This window comes from Loxodonta africana, chromosome 11, assembly GCF_030014295.1.
Source record: "Loxodonta africana isolate mLoxAfr1 chromosome 11, mLoxAfr1.hap2, whole genome shotgun sequence".
In the NCBI taxonomy this organism is placed as follows: Eukaryota; Metazoa; Chordata; class Mammalia; order Proboscidea; family Elephantidae; genus Loxodonta; species Loxodonta africana.
The window spans coordinates 23,209,180-23,231,700 of NC_087352.1; the positions used below are offsets into that span (position 1 = coordinate 23,209,180).

Consider the following 22,521-nt stretch of genomic DNA (forward strand, 5'->3'; position numbering starts at 1 on the left):
AGTGGCATCTCTGATAGAAGGAAAGATGTTTATAGAAAAAGTAGGTGGTAGGGAAGTGTTATAGAAAAAAATCTGTCATGGAACAACAACAAAAAAAAAACTCCAAAGTTTAATTCTATAATAGGAGATAGGTGATGAACAATATAGTAATTGGGAAATAATACTCAGGAAATATCTCAAAATGTAAGAAAAACAAGTAGAAAAGTAGAACCTAAAAATCATAAAATGTGAGAGAAGAATAGAGTAATTAGGTCCCAAAATATATCTTTTATAAGTTTTAAGAGGAGAGGAATGAGAGAATGACAAACTGGCAGTAATCACATATATCAGCAGAGGGTTTTCTAGTAATAAAAGAAGACAAACAGCAAAGCATAGACTTTGAAAACTGAGCTGATACTGAGACTACATCACCCAAAGGTAAGTTGGAATTTTGAGCCAAAATGTAACCAGGTTGATAACCTAATAAAACAAACAAAAAAACACTGATCAATCCATAAAAAAAAATTCCACTTTCTTCAGGTGGCTTTAACACCCAATGTCTCATAATGGTAAAATTGTACAGAATACAGTAAAAAATTAGTCAACTTGCATAGAACCAAGAAAAAACTCAACAGTAATCAAAGGAAAAAATGAACGTTGAGTTGACTGAGATTTTAAAGCAGATTTTGTAACCAGCACCATGAAGCAAAGGAAAACACTCTTGAAACGTATGAAAAGATAGAAGTTCTCAGCATAAAACTGTCCATTTCATGTTCTGATTATTAATGGATGTCTGCAGCTGTTTTGTCTCATTTTGAGTCACCCTACATCAGCAGATGAAGTTCCTGAAAGCTTTACTTCACCCACGTCATTAAGGGCAACACTACTTTGAGGAGGCAGCTGTTTTGAGTGCCTTCAGTTCTGAGGGGCTCATCTTCTGGCACTGTATCAGACAATGTTCTGTTGCTATGCATAAGGTTTTCACTGGCTGATTTCTTCAGAGGTAGATCACCAGGTCCTTCTCCCTAGCCTGTCTTAGTCTGCAAGCCCTGCTGAAACCTGCCCACCAAGGGTGACCCTGTAGATACTTGAAATACTAGGGACGTAACTTCCAGCATCACAGCAACACGTAAGCCACTACGGTAGAACAAGCTGCCTTGGAAATTCTCTGTTCTCCTTTTTCCTATAGGGTTGCTATGACTCGCAATTCACTTGATAGCAATTTTTTTAAATACGTATTAGGCGTATTTATTATTATTCTGGATCAGATTAATACGTTATCAGAAGAAATAGTAGTAATTCTATTTCTGTTTGCTTTTGTCACTATTTTTAGAACTTTTGTAAAAATAATTTTTATTGTGCTTTAAGTGAAAGTTTACAAATCAAGTCAGTCTCTCACATAAAATTTTATATACACCTTGTTGCATACTCCCAACTACTCTCCCCCTAATGAGACAGCCAGCTCTCTCCCTCTACTTTCTCTTTTTGTGTCCATTTCACCAGCTTCTTTCTACCCCCCTCCACCCTCTCATCTCCTCTCCAGGCAGGAGATGCCAACATAGTCTCAAGTGTCCACCTGATCCAAGAAGCTCACTCCTCTCCAACCCATTGTCCAGTCCAATCCATGTCTGAAGAGTTGGCTTCAGGAATGGTTCCTATCCTGGGCCAACAGAAGGTCTAGGGGCCATGACCACTGGGGTCCTTCCAGTCTCAGACCATTAAGTCTGGTCTTTTTATGAGAATTTGGGGTCTGCATCCCACTGCTCTCCTGCTCCCTCAGGGGTTCTCTGTTGTGTTCCCTGTCAGGGCAGTCATCGGTTGTAGCCGGGTACCATCTAGTTCTTCTGGTCTCAGGATGATGTAGTCTCTGGTTCATGTGGCCCTTTCTGTCTCTTGGGCTTGTAATTACCTTGTGTCCTTGGTGTTCTTCATTCTCCTTTGATCCAGGTGGGTTGAGAACAATTGATGCATCTTAGGTGGCTGCTTGCTAGCTTTTAAGACCCCAGATGCCACTCTTCAAAGTGGGATGCAGAATGTTTTCTTAATAGATTTTATTATGCCAATTGACTTAGATGTCCCCTGAAATCATGGTCCCCAAAGCCCTGCCCCTGCTACACTGGCCTTCGAAGCATTCAGTTTATTCAGGAAACTTCTTTGCTTTTGGTTTAATCCAGTTGTGCTGACCTGCCCTGTATTGTGTGTTGTCTTTCCCTTCACCTAAAGTAGTTCTTATCTACCAACTAATTAGTGAACACAACTCTCCCTCCCTCCCACCCTCCCTCCTCTCTACCAACTAATTAGTGAACACCACTCTCCCTCCCTCCCACCCTCCCTCCTCTTAACCACAAAAGAATATTTTCTTCACAGTTTGAACTATTTCTCAAGTTCTTATAATACTGGTCTTATACAATATTCGTCCTTTTGCAACTAATTTCACTCAGCATAATGCCTTCGAGATTCCTCCATGTTATGAAATGTTTCAGAGATTCGTCACTGTTCTTTATCGATGCGTAGTATTCCATTGTATGAATATACCACAATTTATTCATCCATTCATCCGTTGATGGACACCTTGGTTGCTTCCATTTTTTGCTATTGTAAACAGTGCTGCATGAAACATGGGTGTGCATATATCTGTTCGTGTAAAGGCTTTTATTTCTCTAAGATATATTCTGAGGAGTTGGATTGTTGGATCGTATGATAGTTCTATTTCTAGCTTTTTAAGGAAGCGCCAAATCGATTTCCAAAGTGGTTGTACCATTTTACATTCCCACCAGCAGTGTAGAAGTGTTCCAATCTCTCCACAGCCTCTCCAACATTTATTATTTTGTGTTTTTTGGATTAATACCAGTCTTGTTGGAGTAAGATGAAATCTCATTGTAGTTTTGATCTGCATTTCTCTAATGGCTAATGATCGTGAACATTTCCTAATGTATCTGTTGTTGTTGTTAGGTGCCGTCGAGTCGGTTCCGACTCATAGCGACCCTATGCACAACAGAACGAAATGCTGCCCAGTCCTGCACCATCCTTACAATCGTTGTTATGCTTGAGCTCATTGTTGCAGCCACTGTGTCAATCCACCTCATTGAGGGTCTTCCTCTTTTGCGCTGACCCTGTACTCTGTCAAGCATTATGTCCTTCTTCAGGGACTGATCCCTCCTGACAACATGTCCAAAGTATGTAAGATGCAGTCTCGCCATCCTTGCCTCTAAGGAGCATTCTGGTTGTACTTCTTCCAAGACAGATTTGTTCATTCTTTTGGCAGTCCATGGTATATTCATTATTCTTCGCCAACACCACAATTCAAAGGTGTCAACTCTTATTCACTGTCCAGCTTTCACAAGCATATGATGTGATTGAAAATACCATGGCTTGGGTCAGGCACACCTTAGTCTTCAGGGTGACATCTTTGCTCTTCAACACTTTGAAGAGGTCCTTTGCAGCAGATTTGCCCAATGCGATGCGTCTTTTGATTTCTTGGCTGCTGCTTCCACGGCTATTGATTGTGGATCCAAGTAAAATGAAATCCTCGACAACTTCAAACTTTTCTCCATTTATCATGATGTTGCTCATTGGTCCAGTTGTGAGGATTTTTGTTTTCTTTATGTTGAGGTGCAATCTATACAGAAGGCTGTGGTCTTTGATCTTCATTAGTAAGTGCTTCAAGTCCTCTTCACTTTCAGCAAGCAAGGTTGTGTCATCTGCATAACGCGGGTTGTTAATGAGTCTACCTACAATCCTGATGCCCTGTTCTTCTTCATATAGTCCAGCTTCTCAGATTATTTGTTCAGCATACAGATTAAATAGGTATAGTGAAAGAATACAACCCTGAAGCACACCTTTCCTGACTTTAAACCAATCAGTATCCCCTTGTTCTGTCCGAACAACTGCCTCTTGATCTATGTAAAGGTTCCTCATGAGCACAATTAAGTGTTCTGGAATCCCCATTCTTCGCAGTGTTATCCATAGTTTGTTATGATCCACACAGTCGAATGCCTTTGCATAGTCAATAAAACACAGACGAACATCCTTCTGGTATTCTCTGCTTTCAGCCAGGATCCATCTGACATCAGCAATGATATCCCTGGTTTCACATCCTTTTCTGAAACCAGCCTGAATTTCTGGCAGTTCCATGTCGATATACCGCTGCAGCCGTTTTTGAATGATCTTCAGCAGAATTTTGCTTGCATGTGATATTAATGATATTGTTCTATGATTTCCACATTTGGTTGGATCACCTTTCTCGGGAATAGGCATAAATATGGATCTCTTCCAGTCAGTTGGCCAGGAAGCTGCCTTCCGTATTTCTTGGCATAGACGAGTGAGCACCTCCAGTGCTGCATCCGTTTGTTGAAACATCTCAATTGATATTCCATCAGTTCCTGGAGCCTTGTTTTTCGCCAATGCCTTCAGAGCAGCTTGGACTTCTTCCTTCAGTACCATTGGTTCCTGATTATATGCCACCTCTCGAAATGGTTGAATATTGACTAATTGTTTTTGGTGTAATGATCCTGTGTATTCCTTCCATCTTCTTTTGACGCTTCCTGCTTTGTTTAATATTTTCCCCATGGAATCCTTCACTATTGCAACTGGAGGCTTGGATTTTTTCTTCAGTTCTTTCAGCTTGAGAAATGCCGAGCGTGTTCTTCACTTTTGGTTTTCCATCTCCAGCTCTTTGGACATGTCATTATAATACTTTGTCTTCTCGAGAGGCCCTTTGAAATCTTCTGTTCAGTTCTTTTACTTCATCAATTCTCCCTTGTGCTTTAGCTGCTCAACGCTCAAGAGCAAGTTTCAGAGTCTCCTCTGACATCCATCTTGGTCTTTTCTTTCGTTCCTGTCTTTTCAGTGACCTCTTGCTTTCTTCATGGATGATGTCCTTGATGTCATTCCACAACTTGTCTGGTCTTCGGTCACTAGTGTTCAATGCGTCAAATCTATTCTTGAGATGGTCTCTAAATTCAGGTGGGATATACTCAAGGTCATATTTTGACTCTCGTGGACTTGCTCTGATTTTCTTCAGTCAGTTTCAGCTTGAACTTGCATGTGAGCAATTGATGGTCTGTTCCACAGACAGCCCCTGGCCTTGTTCTGACTGATGATATTGAGTTTTTCCATCGTCTCTTTCCACAGATGTACTCAATTTGGTTTCTGTGTGTTCCATCCGGCGAGGTCCATGTGTATAGTTGCCGTTTATGTTGGTGAAAGAATGTATTTGCAATGAAGAAGTTGTTGGTCTTGCAAAATTCTATCATTCGATCTCCGGCATTGTTTCTATCACCAAGGCCATATTTTCCAGCTACTGATCCTTTTTCTTTGTTTCCAACTTTTGCATTCCAATCACCAGTAATTATCAATGCATCTTGATTGCATGTTTGATCAATTTCAGACTGTAGCAGCTGATAAAAATCTTCTATTTCTTCATCTTTGTCCCTAGTGGTTGGTGGGTAAATTTGAATAATAGTCATATTAACTGGTCTTCCTTGTAGGCGTATGGATATTATCCTGTCACTGACAGCGTTGTACTTCAGGATAGATCTTGCAACGTTCTTTTTGACGATGAATGCAACACCATTCCTCTTCGTCATTCCCAGCATAGTAGACTATATGATTGTCCAATTCAAAATGGCCAATACCAGTCCATTTCATTTGTTGATGTGGCATGACTGAAAATGAGAAGAAACAGCTGCAAACGTCCATTAATAATCAGAACCTGGAATGTACGAAGTATGAATCTAGGAAAATTGGAAATCATCAAAAATGAAATGGAATGCATAAACATCAATATCGTAGGCATTAGTGAGCTGAAGTGGACTGGTATTGGCCATTTTGAATCATACAATCATATAGCCTACTATGCATGTATCTGTTAGCTATCTGAATGTCTTCTTTAGCGAAGTGTCTATTCATATCTTTTGCCCATTTTTTAATAGGGTTATTTGTCTTTTTGTAGGTGAGTTTTTGCAGTATCGTGTAGATTTTAGAGATCAGCGCTGATCAGAAATATCATAGCTAAAAACTTTTTCCCAGCCTGTAGGTAGTCTTTTTACTCTTTTGGTGAAGTCTTTGGATGAGCATAGGTGTTTGGTTTTAGGAGCTCTCAGTTATCTAGTTTTTCTTCTGCACTCCTTAATAATGTTTTGTATACTGTTTATGCTATGTATTAGGGCTCCTAATGTTGTCCCTATTTTGTCGTCCATGATCTTTATCATTTTAGATTTTATATTTAGCTCTTTGATCCACTTTGAGTTAGTTTTTGTGCATGGAGTGAGGTCTGGGTCTTGTTTCATTTTTTTGCAGATGGATATCCAGTTATGCCAGCACCATTTGTTAAAAAGACTGTCTTTTCCCCATTTCACTGTTTTGGGGCCTTTGTCAAATATCAACTGCTCATGTGGATGGATTTATGTCTGGATTCTCAATTCTGTTCCATTGGTCCATGTCTCTGTTGTTGTACCAGTACCAGGCTGTTTTGATTACTGTGGAGGTATAATAGGTTCTAAAATCAGGTAAAGTAAGGCCTCCCACTTTGTTCTTCATTTTCAGGAACGCCTTATTTATCCGGAGCCTCTTTCCCTTCCATATGAAGTTGGTGATTTGTTTCTCCATCTCATTAAAGAATGTCATTGGGGTTTGAATCGGAATTGCATTAAATGTATAGATCGCTTTTGGTAGAATAGACGTTTTTATAATGTTAAGTCTTCCTAGCCATGAGTAAGGTATGTTTTTCCACTTATGGAAGTCTCTTGGTTTCTTGCAGAAGTGTACTGTAGTTTTCTTTGTATAAGTCTTTCACAACTCTGGTAAGATTTATTCCTAAGTATTTTATCTTCTTGAGGGCTACTGTAAATGGCATTGATTTGGTGATTTCCTCCTCGATGTTCTTTTTGTTGGTGTAGGGGAATCCAACTGATTTTTGTATGTTTATCTTGTATCCCGATACTCTGCTGAACTCTTCTATTAGTTTCAGTAGTTTTCTGGAGGATTCCTTAGGGTTTTCTGTGTATAAGATCATGTCATCTGCAAATAGAGATACTTTGACTTCTTCCTTGCCAATCTGGATGCCCTTTATTTTTTTATCTAGCCTAATTGCTCTGCTAGGACTTCCAGCACAATGTTGAATAAGAGTGGTAATAGAGGGCATCCTTGTCTGGTTCCCGATCTCAATGGGAATGCTTTCAGGCTCTCTCCATTTAGGGTGATGCTGGCTGTTGGCTTTGTATAAATGCCCTTTATTATGTTGAGAAATTTTCCTTCAATTCCTATTTTGCTGAGAGTTTTTATCATGAATGGGTGTTGAACTTTGTCAAATGCTTTTCTGCATCAATTGATAAAATCATGTGATTCTTATCTTTTGTTTTATTTATGTGGTGGATTACATTAATTGTTTTTCTAATGTCGAACCATCCCTGCATACCCGGTATGAATCCCACTTTGTCATGGTGAATTATTTTTTTGATATGGTGTTGAATTCTATTGGCTAGAATTTTGTTGAGGATTTTTGCATCTACATTCATGAGGGATATAGGTCTATAATTTTCTTTTCTTGTGGTGTCTTTACCTGGTTTTGGTATCAGGGATATGGTAGCTTCATAGAATGAGTTTGGTAGTATTCCATCCTTTTCTATGCTCTGAAATACCTTTAGTAGTAGTGGTGTTAACTCTTTTCTGAAAGTTTGGTAGAACTCTGCAGTGAAGTAGGATAGTTTGTCTCCTTTGTGGTTACCTTATTATTTACCCCTATTTTTCTAAAGTTAAACCTAACTTTCATTCCTTTGTATCACTGTATCTTCCTCTCCATATGGAAGGTGTGTGATTATATTTCTTAGTCCCTCTTTATTATTCTAATGTTGTCTTCTTTTATATAATAACATCAGCATTACCCTGTTTTGAGCTTTTTTTTTTTTTTTTAAATCTTGCTTTCTTTTTTTTGGATTTCCCTGTCTAGGTTGACTTCTGGTTGCTCTGCCCAGTGTCCTAGTCTTGGGTTGATACCTGATATTATTGATTTTCTAACCAAAGAACTCCCTTTACTATTTCCTGTAGTTTTGGTTTGTTTTTTACGAATTCCCTCAACTTGTGTTTATCTGGAAATGTCTTAATTTCGCCTTCATATTTAAGAGACAGTTTTTCTGGATATATGATTCTTGGCAGGCAATTTTTTTCCTTCAGTTTTTTAAATATGTCATCCCATTGCCTTCTTGCCTGCATGGTTTCTGCCAAGTAGTACGTGCTTACTCTTATTGGCTCTCCTTTGTAAGTGACTTTTCTTTTATCCCTCACTGCTCTTATAATTGTGTCTTTATCTTTGGTTTTGGCAAGTTTGATTATAATATGTCTTGGTGACTTTCTTTTAAGATCTACCTTATGTGGAGGTCGATGAGTATCTTGTATAGATATCCTCTCATCTTTCACAATATCAGGAATGTTTTCTGCCAACAAATCTTCAATAATTCTCTCTGTTTTTTCTGTTGTCCCTCCCTGTTCTGGTGCTTCAATCACCCGTAGATTATTTCTCTTGATAGAGTCCCACATGATACTTAAGGTTTCTTCATTTTTTTAAATTCTTTTATCTGATTTTTCTTCAAATATGTTAGTGCCAAGTGATTTATCTTTGAGTTCGGAAATTCTAGCTTCTAGTTGTTCAGTTCTGCTCCTCTGACTTTCTATCGAGTTGCCTACTTCTGTAATTCCATTGTTAATCTTCTGAATTTCTGATTGATGTCTGTCTATGGATTTTTCCAGCTTATTAAACTTTTGATTATCTTCCTGAATAATCTTTCTAATTTCTTCAATTGCTTTAAATGTGTTTTCCTTGGCTTGTTCTGCATATTGGCTCATTTCCTTCCTGGTGTCTTGAAGGGTTTTGTATATTAAACATTTGTATTCTGCATCTGGTAATTCCAGGAATGCACTTTCATCTAAAAGATCCCTGGATTCTTTGTTCTGAGAGCCTGTTGAGGTGATCATGGTCTGTTTCTTTTTTTGACTTGATATTGACTGTTGTCTGTGAGCCATCTATAAGTTATTGTATTAGTTTATGCTCTCTTACTGTGTCATAGCTTCTTGCTCTGTTTTGTTTTTGTATACCCCTATGGGTTGCTTGAGTGAGCTAGCTTGATTATTTTTGCCCTTGGAGCTCTGATGTCCTGTCCCCAGATGGTTAGAGCTGTTATCAGGTATATTAGCCTAGGAGTCCATTCAGTTTTCTTATATGAATTCAGCTTAGGTTTCCAGGTAGCTGATCATCAAGTGTGTGGTACAGGCTGTGTCCTACAGTCTTAGAGGGGCAGGGGTGATTGGCGTATATACTGTTATCTGATTGCAGCAGAGGGTCACGCTCTGAACAAGGCAGGGGGCTGAGAACCGACCCCCGAGTGTCTCTGAGGAAAGCGTGTCCCTGTTCCCTAGAGCGTGCAGGTGGGTGGGTTCTGCAGACAAACCATGGGCACCCAAAGTTTTTGGTTGTAAGGCCTGGGAGGTACTAGTTATCTTTGGACCCCTGTAATGGGTGGCTCGGTGACCTGAGTGGAGCTACCAGTCCTTAGGTCCCTCATGTGGGTAGCTGGGGATCTTGTTTAATAGGCAAAGCAACATCAAACATCAAACACTCACCTCTCCACTGCACAGCTGAAATGGTTGGAGTCTGCCAACATGGGCCTATTCTCCGAAAATAGGCCCACACATGTCCACGCAGAAGGGAAAGGTGCTCAAAGTCCACGGAGAGTTTATGCCTGGACAGGAGCTGCTTCTGTCCTGAGCTTCCCTGGTTCGTGGAGCTAGCAAATTATCTTTTCCCCCAAATTCAAATTTTTTCCTCCCCCAAGGCCAGGAGGATGGCTCTAGGTGCTCAACATTGCCAATCTCAGGCCCAGGCAATTCAGCCGCTGAAGCCAGTTTGCAGGTGGGCGGGCGGGGGTGGGGCGGGCAGCGCATCAAAATATATGCAAGTACTTAGCTTTTGCCGAGAGTGCTGTTCTCCTCAGGTTCCGGAGGTGTGAGTAGGCTGTGTGGCTGGCTGCTTCTCCCTGAGGAAACTGCGCTGAATGCTAGTACCAGCCTGCCGCTGCTGCTCCAGGAGTGGTTCCTGAGGGCTCCCCGAGATTCAGGTCCAGTAACTCCTCTCCCCTTCTGAACGGCCTCTTCCTCCCGCTGCCCCTCAGTTCATTGTCTAAGCTTGCCTTGAAGCTCGGGGCTCCCAGCTTTTCACAAATATACTCATTTCACTTGTTTCTTCATGTCTTTGTTGTAAAGATGGCTCCCTGGAAGAGTCTGTCTATTCCGCCATCTTAGCTTCACCTCTATTTTCAGAACTTTTTGCCTCTAGGTCACTCATTGTCCTTGGAAAAATATTTGTGAGGGTTCATTAAAGCCTAAGCTGAAAGAGGGTTTGGTTTCTCCAGTGGGGATTTTTTCTAGCTTCCATCAGGCTCACTTTAAATTCAATGATCTGCTCTGGGGTATTTTTTGTAGTCGGGTACACATAATTTGGGCTGTATATTTGCCACTAAGTGTCAGTTGTGTTGTATCTTTTCAGGGCTTTGTTTCCTCTGTTCTTTGAGAGTGAGGGTTGCACTCTTGGTTTTAGGTACATTTAGCCTGAGGGGACCTTGGGAAAACTCGTATATCTGGTTGTCTACCCAGGGAGTGCATAGCACTGTCAGGACACCATTTTAGGGAACAGATATCCATTAAAGCCCCTCGTTATTGTTGGGCTTTGTCTCTTGTCCTCAGTGTCCAGAGAGATGTAAAGACTTAATAATAGTGATGGTGTGTCCTCACAGCACAGGCGCATCATCTCAACAGCATTAGTTGGTGCAATAACATTTGCTTTTTGAATTGATACAGAAACCGTGTCTTTGAAAGGAAAGGTGATCTGTCTGTATTAAATTCGCCAGCGTGTGATAATCTTTGATAGGTGTGGGTGGTTCATGCTTCCAGTTTAATGCTCCTTCCACCCACATCTACCACCTGAGTTTTCAGGTGCTATGAGATACAGAGCTATGGAAGGTAATGGTGGATTTCAGCAACAAAGAGTCTCGGAGTGCAGAGTGTGAGGATTCTCTACTAAAAGAGCTTTAAGAGCTCTGCTGAGCCAACCAGGTATAAACCCTTCTGGCCTTAAGTGGCCTTTCCTGAAGGCGAGGCTTTTGGCTGAATGAACACATGCCCTTGTTCCACAGTAAGTCCTACACTGTGTTCGATCTGAATAGTCTCAGCGCTAGGACAGCCTCTCTGTCATGTGTCTTATGCACCCTCTGCTGGGCCCAGAGGAGATGGCTCCATGCTGGAAGCAAACTACCTTCTCCATCTACATTCAGTCTTTTGCCATTAAGTATGATGCAAGCTGCAAGTTTTTGTAGATCACTTTTATCATTTTGTGGAATATCTTTCAATTTCTAGTTTGCTGAGGTTTTTTTTTTTCTCTTTTAATTATGAATGGGTATTGAATTTTCTCTAATGCTTTGCCTACACCTTCTGATATGATCGTGTGTTTTTTCTTCTTTGGACTATTAATACGGTGTATGATATTTTAATCCAGAAAAACCCATAAATTTAATCTAGAAGCATCCTCATATTCCTGGATATGTCCCACTTGGACATGGTGTAGCATCTTTTTTATTTTATTGTTGGAAGTTGATTTGCTAATATTTAGTTGAGGATTTTTGCATCAGTATTTATGAGGGTATTTGTCTGAAGTTATTTTTATTATTATTTTTTTGTACTGCCTTTGCTGTTTTTCCATCAGAGTATTTTTGGCCTCATAATATGAGTTGGAAAGTAGTCCGTCACCTATTTCCTAGATTATACAGAACTGGTAGTACAACTTAAAACATTTTAGTAAAATTTAGGTGAAATTTATGGAACTTAAATGTAACCATTGAAAGTGAACAATTAAGTGACATTTAGTACACTCACAATATTGCACAACCATCACCTCTGTGTAGTTACAAGACGTTTGCATCACCCGTTAATTGGTTGCTCTTCATTTGCCCCTCTCCCTGCTCCGTGTTACTGCCAATCTGTGTTCTGTGTCTATGGATTTACCTAGTCTGAGTATTTCATATGAATGAAGTTATGCAATATGTGACCATTTCATTTAAGATAGTAAAAGGAAGAAGAGCCCTGGTGGCGTAGCGGCTAAGAGCTCACCTGCTATCCAAAATCAGTTGTATAATTACCACCTTTTTTTTTTCATATGGGAGGTCTGGGTTCAACTTCTGGTAGATGCACCACACTCCACCTGTCAGTGGTGTTTTGTGTGTTTCTATGATGCTGAACAGGTTTCAGCAGCATTTCCAGACTGTGACGGAACAGATTTGGCTACCTACTTCTGAAAATCAACAGCAAATACTCTGTGGATCACAACAGTCTGATCTACAAATTATCATGAGGTTGCCATAAGACCAGGCATTGTTCGTTTGGTTGTGCATGGGGTCACCATGAGTTGGGACTGACTTGATGACAGCTAACAACAACAATAGTAAACCTAATATTATAAAGAGATGCGAGATAAACAGTTTATGTCTCATTTCTTTAGTAATAATAATTTTTTTAAAAAATTTTCGTTGAGCGTTAAGTGAACGTTTACAAATCAAGTCAGTCTGTCACATCTAAGCTTATATACACTTTACTCCATACTCCCACTTACTCTCCCCCTAATGAGTCAGCCCTTCCAGTCTCTCCTTTTGTGACAATTTTCCCAGTTTCTAACCCTCTCTAGCCTCCCATCTCCCCTCCAGACGGGAGATGCCAACACAGTCTCAAGTGTCCACCTGATACAAGTAGCTCACTCTTCAACAGCATCTCTCTCCAACCCATTGTCCAGTCCCTTCCATGTCTGATGAGTTGTCTTTGGGAATGGTTCCTGTCCTGGGCCAACAGAAGGTTTGGGGACCATGACCACCGGGATTCCTCTAGTCTCAGTCAGACCATTAAGTCTGGTCTTCTTATGAGAATTTGGGGTTTGCATCAATTTTTTTTTTTTTTTATCCCACTGATTTCCTGCTCCCTCAGGGGTTCGCTGTTGTGCTCCCTGTCAGGGCAGTCACCGGTTGTGGCCAGGCACCATCTAGTTCTTCTGGTCTCAGGATGATGTAAGTCTCTGGTTCATGTGGCCCTTTCTGTCTCTTCGGCTCATAGTTATCGTGTGACCTTGGTATTCTTCATTCTCCTTTGATCCAGGTGGGTTGAGACCAATTGATGCATCTTAGATGGCCGCTTGTTAGCATTTAAGACTCCAGACGCCACATTTCAAAGTGGGACGCAGAATGTTTTCATAATAGAATTATTTTGCCAATTGACTTAGAAGTCCCCTTAAGCCATAGTCCCCAAACCCCCGCCCTTCCTCCGCTGACCTTCGAAGCATTCATTTTATCCCGGAAACTTCTTTGCTTTTGGTCCAGTCCAGTTGAGCTGACCTTCCGTGTATTGAGTATTGTCCTTCCCTTCATCTAAAGTAGTTCTTATCTACTAACAAATCAGTAAGTAACTCTCTCCCGCCCTCCCTCCCTCCCCCCCAATAACCACAAAAGAATGTGTTCTTCTCAGTTTATACTATTTCTCAAGATCTTATAATAGTGGTCTTATACAATATTTGTCCTTTTGCCTCTGACTAATTCCAGATTCCTCCATGTTATGAAATGTTTCACAGATTCGTCACTGTTCTTTATCGATGCGTAGTATTCCATTGTGTGAATATACCACAATTTATTTACCCATTCATCCATTGATGGACACCTTGGTTGCTTCTAGCTTTTTGCTATTGTAAACAGAGCTGCAATAAACATGGGTGTGCATATATCTGTTCGTGTAAAGGCTCTTATTTCTCTAGGGTATATTCCGAGGAGTGGGATTTCTGGGTTGTACGGTAGTTCTATTTCTAACTTTTCTTTTTTTTTTTTTTTATTAACTTTTATTGAGCTTCAAGTGAACGTTTACAAATCAAGTCAGTCTGTCACATATAAGTTTACATACATCTTACTCCGTACTCCCACTTGCTCTCCCCCTATTGAGTCAGCCCTTCCAGTCTCTCCTTTCGTGACAATTTTGCCAGCTTCCCACTCTATCCTCCCATCCCCCCTCCAGACAGGAGATGCCAACACAATCTCAAGTGTCCACCTGATATAATTAGCTCACTCTTTAGCATCTCTCTCCCACCCATTGTCCAGTCCCTTTCATGTCTGATGAGTTGTCTTCGGGGATGGTTCCTGTCCTGTGCCAACAGAAGGTCTGGGGACCATGGCCGCCAGGATTTCTCTAGTCTCAGTCAGACCATTAAGTATGGTCTTTTTATGAGAATTTGGGGTCTGCATCCCACTGATCTCCTGCTCCCTCAGGGGTTCTCTGTTGTGCTCCCTGTCAGGGCAGTCATCAATTGTGGCCGGGCACCAACTAGTTCTTCTGGTCTCAGGATGATGTAAGTCTCTGGTTCATGTGGCCCTTTCTGTCTCTTGGGCTCTTAGTTGTCGTGTGACCTTGGTGTTCTTCATTCTCCTTTGCTCCAGGTGAGTTGAGACCAATTGATGCATCTTAGATGGCCACTTGTTGGCATTTAAGACCCCAGACGCCACATTTCAAAGTGGGATGCAGAATGTTTTCATAATAGAATTATTTTGCCAATTGACTTAGAAGTTCCCTTAAACCATGGTCCCCAAACCCCCGCCCTTCCTCCGCTGACCTTTGAAGCATTCATTTTATCCCGGAAACTTCTTTGCTTTTGGTCCAGTCCAATAGAGCTGACCTTCCATGTATTGAGTGTTGTCTTTCCCTTCACCTAAAGCAGTTCTTATCTACTAATCAATAAAAAACCCTCTCCCTCCCTCCCTCCTTCCCTCCCCCCCTCGTAACCACAAAAGTATGTGTTCTCAGTTTTTACTATTTCTCAAGATCTTATAATAGTGGTCTTATACAGTATTTGTCCTTTTGCCTCTGACTAATTTTGCTCAGCATAATGCCTTCCAGGTTCCTCCATGTTATGAAATGTTTCACAGATTCGTCACTGTTCTTTATCCATGCGTAGTATTCCATTGTGTGAATATACCACAATTTATTTACCCATTCATCCGTTGATGGACACCTTGGTTGCTTCCAGCTTTTTGCTATTGTAAACAGAGCTGCAATAAACATGGGTGTGCATATATCTGTTTGTGTGAAGGCTCTTATTTCTCTAGGGTATATTCTGAGGAGTGGGATTTCTGGGTTGTATGGTAGTTCTATTTCTACCTGTTTAAGAAAACGCCAGATAGGTTTCCAAAGTGGTTGTACCATTTGACATTCCCACCAGCAGTGTATAAGAGTTCCAATCTCTCCGCAGCCTCTCCAACATTTATTGTTTTGTGTTTTTGGATTAATGCCAGCCTTGTTGGAGTGAGATGGAATCTCATCGTAGTTTTAATTTGCATTTCTCTAATGGCTAATGAACAAGAGCATTTTCTCATGTATCCGTTAGCTGCCTGAATATCTTCTTTAGTGAAGTGCTTGTTCATATCCTTTGCCCACTTTTTGATTGGGTTGTTTGTCTTTTTGTGGTTGAGTTTTAACAGAATCATATAGATTTTAGAGATCAGGCGCTGGTCACAGATGTCATAGCTGAAAATTCTTTCCCAGTCTGTAGGTGGTGGTAATAATAATTTTTTAAAAATTGTGGTTATGTATGTATGGAAACGCTGGTGGCGTAGCGGTTAAGAGCTATGGCAGCTAACCAAAAGGTCAGCAGTTTGGATTCAGCAGGCAGGCACTTCTTAGAAACCCTATGGGGCAGTTTTGCTTTGTCCTATAGGGTCGCTGTGAGTCAGAGCTGACTTGATGGCAAAGTTTTCTTTTTTTTAAGTATATATATATATGTAAAACAAGCACTTACCATTCCAACCATTTTTATGTGTACAACCCAGTGACATTAATTATGTTCACCATGTTGTGTAGTTACCAACAGTAGGAAAGTAATCTTTTAATATCAGAGTTTTTCTAAAATATTTATTCCATATATGGAACTTTTACATTAATAGATGTGAATTTCAGAAGATTTCATCAGACAGAGGAACGGAAGATTTTACAGTCATTTTTAAAAGTTCAACATTGTAGTTTTCTCTATGTTGATAAGTGCAGGCACTACAGTAAGCAAAAATTGAACTTCAGGTTATTTTTCACTCTTGGATTCCATGAATACAGAAAATAGATTAAAAAAAGCACCACACGAAAAACAGTGAGACGAAAGATGCAAAGTTAAAAAAAATAAAAACAACAGCAGAGTATGAATAAGAGTAGGAGGAGGAGGAGGAAGAGGAGAAGGAAGCAAAGGAGAAGCAGAAGAGGAGGAGGAAGAAACATAAGGTGAAGTGGGAGAAGAAGAAGGAGCAGAGGATTATGAGGAGAGGAGGACTTGAGGAAGAAGAGGAACAGGAGGAAGAAAAAAAGGAGAATGGAAGAGGAAAAACTCACTTGAGGAGGGGCATTCCATGTAATGAGAAGACCGAAACCAAACCAAACCCACTGCCGTTGATTTGATTCCGACTCATAGTGACCCTAGAGGACAGAGTAGAACTGCCCCCATAGAGTTTCCAAGGAGCGCCTGGCAGATTTGAACTGCCGACCTTTCGGTTAGCAGCCGTAGCTCTTAACCACTATACCACCAGGGTTTCCATGAGGAGAAGGGAAGGAGATAAATAGTCTGAAACATGAAACAAACAAACAAACCAAACCCGTTGCTCTAGAATTCGGGGATCTTTAATGTGAACTATTCACTGCTCACAAAATCGAGAATCCTGTGCTAAGTCCACACACATCACCTGGGGTTAGAGTCCCCACTTACTCAGGAGATTTGAACATTTAGCCAGTGTGAGGCTATGGGATCCCCATTTTTTGTGGGCATCAGGAAACATTCACTGTACTGACTGTTATCTGGAGAGGATACCTGCTCAGCTCTTTAGTTACAATGGCTTCTTAACTCTGGGGAATGGGCTGCGACGAGCTCTTTGCTTCAGTCTAATCATTTGGAGTGACAGTGACAGACAGTGGAGTCTTGAATATTAACAAAAGGCAATGATTAAGGTTTTGTGAGTGTCTCTTTTAATTCTTCCTCACAAACATTCTGCTGATCTTTACCTAAGCACTTATACACATATACACCCTCATGGAACCAACAGTCTATGTAAATGAATGACAAGCAATCGTCATAGATACACAACTATACAGGCATATTTCATTTTACTTGGATCCACAATCAAGCCCACGGAAGCAGAAGTGGAGAAACGGAATGATGCAGTGCATTGGGCAAATCTGCTGCAAAAGTCCTCTTTCAAGTGTTAAAAGTAAAGATGTCACTTTGAGGACTAAGGTGCATCTGACCCAAGCCATAGCATTCTCAATCGCCTCATGTGCAGTGGAATTCTGGACAATGACTGAGGAAGACCGAAGAAGAATCGATGCATTTGAATTGTGGTGTTGGCGACCAATGAACTGCCAGAAAGATGAACAATTTTGGAAGAAGTAAATCCATAATGCTTCTAGAAGTGAGGATGGCGAGACTTAGTCTCAACTTACTTTGGACATGTTATTAGGAGGGACCGATCCCTGTAGAAGGGCATCATGCTTGGTAAATTAGAGGGTCAGTCAAAAAGAGGAAAAATCTGAACAGGATGGATTGACGCAGTGGCTGCAACAATGGGCTCATATGTAGCAATGATTGTGAGGATGGCACAGGGCAGGACAGCATTTTGCTCTGTTTTACATAAGGTCGGTTTCAGCCGGAATCGACTCAGTGGCAACAGGTTCCCTTTTTTTTTTTTACAACAACAATAGAAATGGATATAGGCAAAGTATATATAAAGGTGATTCTTGGAAAGTAATAGATAGTGTGTTTATATGGGAAGTCCTGGGTAGAGATCTTACTGTCTATAGCAGTAGGATTCACATTTGTGAGCTCATTTTAATAAACTGGGGAGCTTTAAAAATGCAGTGTTGGTGTCCCCTTCCCAGAGATTCTGGTTTAATTCTGATTTTAAATATAGTTTTTTTTTTTTTTTAAGATCTAAGATTGCTTGTAATCATGAATCAACACTGAGAACATGTTATTGAGAGAGTTCTAACGGAAATCTTTTCTAAACAGTGAGAAGTTTTTACTGAAATAAAAAAGAGGATAAAGTGCTAGCTATGAGTCGGAATCGACTGAATGGCAATGGATTTGGTTTTGGTTTGGTATGGTGGTTATGTCATTAACATACCAAGCATGAACCTGTAAGACCAGCATCTCTGAGGAGTCATTTCTTACTCTGCTCCAAGAAAGGGAGGCAGAGTGGCTGCAGTGTCTGACGGAAGTTTCGGTGTGTGATGGTCGGTTGAAGAGCATACAGGGCATTGAAGGTCACAGAAAGAAGTTGGGCTTTTTTCTGAGTACATGGGGAGCTATCCAGGAGTTCAATGACAACAATTGTCTGAATGGATTTATGTTTGGGAATGATCATAGCAAAGGTACCAGTTCCATGAAGCAAAACACTAAATATATAGTTTCACAGTCAAGGTCAACCAAGTCTTGAAGGAGAAGCTAACTCCAACTATATTGACTGTGCATGTTTTGTGAACAAGATGGAGAGTACATGTGCACACATACAAACGTGCATCTGTGCGTGTGCATGCAAACACACACACACACACACACAGTCTGTCCCACTTAAGTCAGGTTGCCTCCACTTAAGGGCAGTAGGGCCCCTGGAAGTCCTGTGATTGCCCCCACTAGAATGCCTGAAAGAGAACACCCTCCTCAAGACTTAAAATTGTAGAGAGAAAGTGAGAGAGACCCAGGGTTGGAAGATGCCTCTAATCAAGACACATGGCCTCCCTCCTGAGATGAGTGGTAGCTATCTGTGCTCACCACCTGGGAATAGCTCTGTGGGTGAGAGGTCAGGAGGGGCTTCTGGGAAATTGGTAATAGTGAGGGCCTGATGCAACCCCTCATCTCCCCAACCAAGTCCAGCCTCTTCTCCTTCTGGGTCTGACCTGACGTCTTACTTCATTTGCGTGAATACATAAGACCTCAAACAAGGCATGGAGGTGGGCTTTGGAGGGATTTAGCCTAATGTTCTAAGGCTCAGTGAGCTTAGTGACTAGAAGGAGCAGAGCCATGATTTGAGCCCAAGAGACTGACTCCAAAGACTTTTCTTTCAAGGACTATACAGTGCTTCCTCACTAGGCTCCCTGTCCACCTCTCCCCTTCCTCTGTCAGCCCAAGTATGAGTTCCACTTAGTGAAATAGAGGAACAGGGAAAATGTACATGGCCAAGGCCACCCAGGCTGGAGATACCAAAACTAGGCTTTGAGATCTCTCTCCAAATGAGTCTACCTTGGGTTTTTACTGAATCTACTCACTCAACTTCTCCACCACCTCCTTCATAACTAAGCTGCTATAATTTTTCACTGCAATGACTTCCACAGCCTCCTACCAGGCTCATGGCTTCCATGCATCCTCCTTAAAATCAATTCTGTTTACATCTGCCAATATGGCTTTTCTAAGGTTCAGTGCAAAGTATGACGCTTTTCTGATTAAAACCTTTTAATGGCTGCACATCTCAGAATAAAATCCAAACTCTCTGTCATTTCCTTTTATATAATTTGGCTCCTGTCTATGTCACTCAACTCCACCTCATTTGCCACACATCATGCACAGTGTTGCTTTGAATAATACCAGGTTCATTGCTGCTTTGGGGCCATTGTACTTGGCGTTCTATCTGTTGGACATATCCTTCCACCAATCTTCTCATGACTGATTCTCCTTGTCATTAAGATGACACCTGAAATGTGATCTTCTCAGTGGGCTCTTCTCTACTATCCAATCCAAATTATCCCTTAGACTTTTGCTATCACATGATGCTATTTTACCTATTGTAGTCTTATGCAGGGTATTGTGTATGAATTTTTTAAAAACTTCTTCCTTTCCTCCTCACAGAACTGAAATATGAGTTTCGCGAGGACAGTGGCCTTTTTTTTCTATTTATTTTTTATTGAACTGTAGAAGAAGGTTTACAGAACAAACTAGTCTTTTGTCAAATTGTACACACATTGTTGTATGACTTTGGTTAAGAACCCCACGACATGTCAAAACTCTCCCTTCTCAACCTTGAGTTCCCTATTACCAGCTTTCCTGTACCCTTCTACCTTCCATTCCTTGTCCCAGGGCTGGTGCGCCCCTTTAGTCTTGTTTTGTTCCATGAGCCTGTTCAATTTTTGGCTGAAGGGTGAACCTCAGAATTGACCCCATTACTGAGCTTAAGGTGTGTCGGGGGGTCGTACTCTCAAGGTTTCACCAGTCTCTGGAGAACAGTGGTCTTTTCATCCTTACCTACTGCATATTCAGCAATGCAACATTGACAAGTGGCCGCTTAATATTCATGGTGCTGTCTTCCACTCATCCTCCCCACATTCTCTTCCTTACAGACCCTGATAGAGACAGGATGAGCAATGCTCCTTGGCAAAGAGTCGGGTTCACTGTGGTCCCTTCCTCCCTTTTGGAAGAGATCTCAGTCCCAGAGCAGCAAAGACTAAAAGTCTTCACTGATTTCCATGGTGGCCACAGTCTCCAATGCCACTGGAGAGCAGGAGATCAGAGTTGCTGAAGGTCAAAGAACTGGGAGGTGGCAAAGCCAACAGTCACACGTAAGACTTGCATCTCCCCATAGATTCATGAACTAGACTAAGAGTCCTTTTTTCTCACCAGTTTCAGTGGTTGGTTTTGTGGGTGATGTGTTCCTCCCAGTGTTCCTCCTTTGCTTGCAAGTACTAGGGATTTCTAGGAAGTAGAACATAGAGGGAGTGAGAAAGTGTCCTAACTATGCCTCCCTGAAGTATTCTTTTTCCTCCTGGAGGGTTGGTCCCTGCCTACCCCTCACTCTGTCATCCGTCTCAGGACTGTTGGAGGTCCTGGGCTCCCTCCATTAGAATCACCAGGGAGATTATTTCCTCCCTGAGATGAGAAGGTCTAGAGAGGAAATGGAGTCCCTGGGTGGTGCAAATGTTTAATGTTGTTGGTTGCTATCTGAAAAGTTGGAGGTTGAAGTCCACCCAGAGGCACTTTGGAAGAAAAGCCTGGTGATTTGTTTCAAAAAAAAAAATCAGCCATTGAAAACCCTATGAAGAGGCGGGGCCAAGATGGCTGACTAGGTAGAAGCTACCTCGGATCCCTCTTGCAACAAAGACTCAGAAAAACAAGTGAATCGATCACATACATGACAATCTACAAACCTTGACCATCAAACAGATCTAAAGAGTTGACCTGAGTGACAGAGACTGAGAACGAGCAACCACGGGGAACTGTTTTTGGAGCCTGGAGCCAGCATCCCAGTCAGAAAACCTTGGCGCCGGGCTTTGGACTGGGCGCAGGGGAACTGAGCACGGCATCCTGAGATGGCGCAAACACAGGACACAGCCCTAGCCCCCAGAAGTGACATTGGGGGATGCCCAGCCAGTGCACACAGGCAGCGCAGCTACACAGCTGACAGGAGGAGAAGTCACCAGGAGGCAGCAACTGGTTTTGGAGCTTCCAGTGCAGCATACCAGCTGGGGAACCTTGGCGCTGGGCTTTGGACTGGGAGCGGAGGAACTGACCACGGCTTCTGAGATAGCACAAGCACAGGACGTGGGCCTGACCCTCAAGGGCAATCTCGAACCAGCCAACGCACACAGGCTACACACCCCTCAGGAATCTCAGATAAAACGGTCATCACCAAGCAAGATAAGTAACTTTGTCTATATTCTGGGGTGCTACCCTCTTCTATCTATCTGATCCCTCCCCTCCCCTTCCCAGGCAGCTTCATTAACATTGGAATTTCCTGAGCCAGAGAGTGAAGTGCTCTGCGGTTTTTCTTTTTTGTCTCTTCCTAATCCATCCTCCTGGCCTGAGAGAAGCAGCTACAAAAAAACCAGGGACCAAAAATCCTTCCCTGACTTCCCGTAATTGGACTAAAAATACAGAACCAGCTCCAGCCAAGCATATGAGATCCACAGTCTTGGGCTTTCATCCCTACAGGGAACAAGGTGGTTATTATAATGCAAAGGCAATTCTGATAGGGATCTGACTGTAATTGTTTTAGCAGATTACTGGAAAGACAAGGTTCCCAGGTCTGATATCTCTGCGTATTCAACAGAGCCCTCACTGAGCCACAACGGGGAACTGAGGGCTGAAGCTCCCCCCAGACCACCTAGCCTCCTGCCATAGGGGTCTGAGGATGGTGACACCTACCAATCTGTAGAGGTACATGCATTGATTGCCCAAGGTACAGCTGCAGAGCCTACCCACCAAAATGCTTTAGGAATAGAGACACACCTACCTCACTAGCACTTGGGGGAAGCCTGTCAGCATCTTGCCCCCCCTGGAGTGTGACCCCCTGCTGCTACTAGAATCTGGTGCACACAACTATCACCACTCCTCCTCTAGGTGGATAGATGACAGTCTGCACCACACACTTGGTGACCCAAAATCAGATTCTACTCAAGAATAGTGAATGGACTCTTAGGCTTATATATCTGGTAACAGCCCAAACCAGCTGGTAATAG

The 22,521-nt window shown here is 41.8% G+C and overlaps 1 protein-coding gene across 1 annotated transcript in view; it reads left to right on the plus strand.

The window, feature by feature from the left end:
- LOC100663018 (small ribosomal subunit protein uS4-like) overlaps positions 1 to 22,521 on the plus strand; it is a 107,504-nt gene that overhangs the window by 3,040 nt on the left and 81,943 nt on the right. The window lies entirely within an intron of this gene.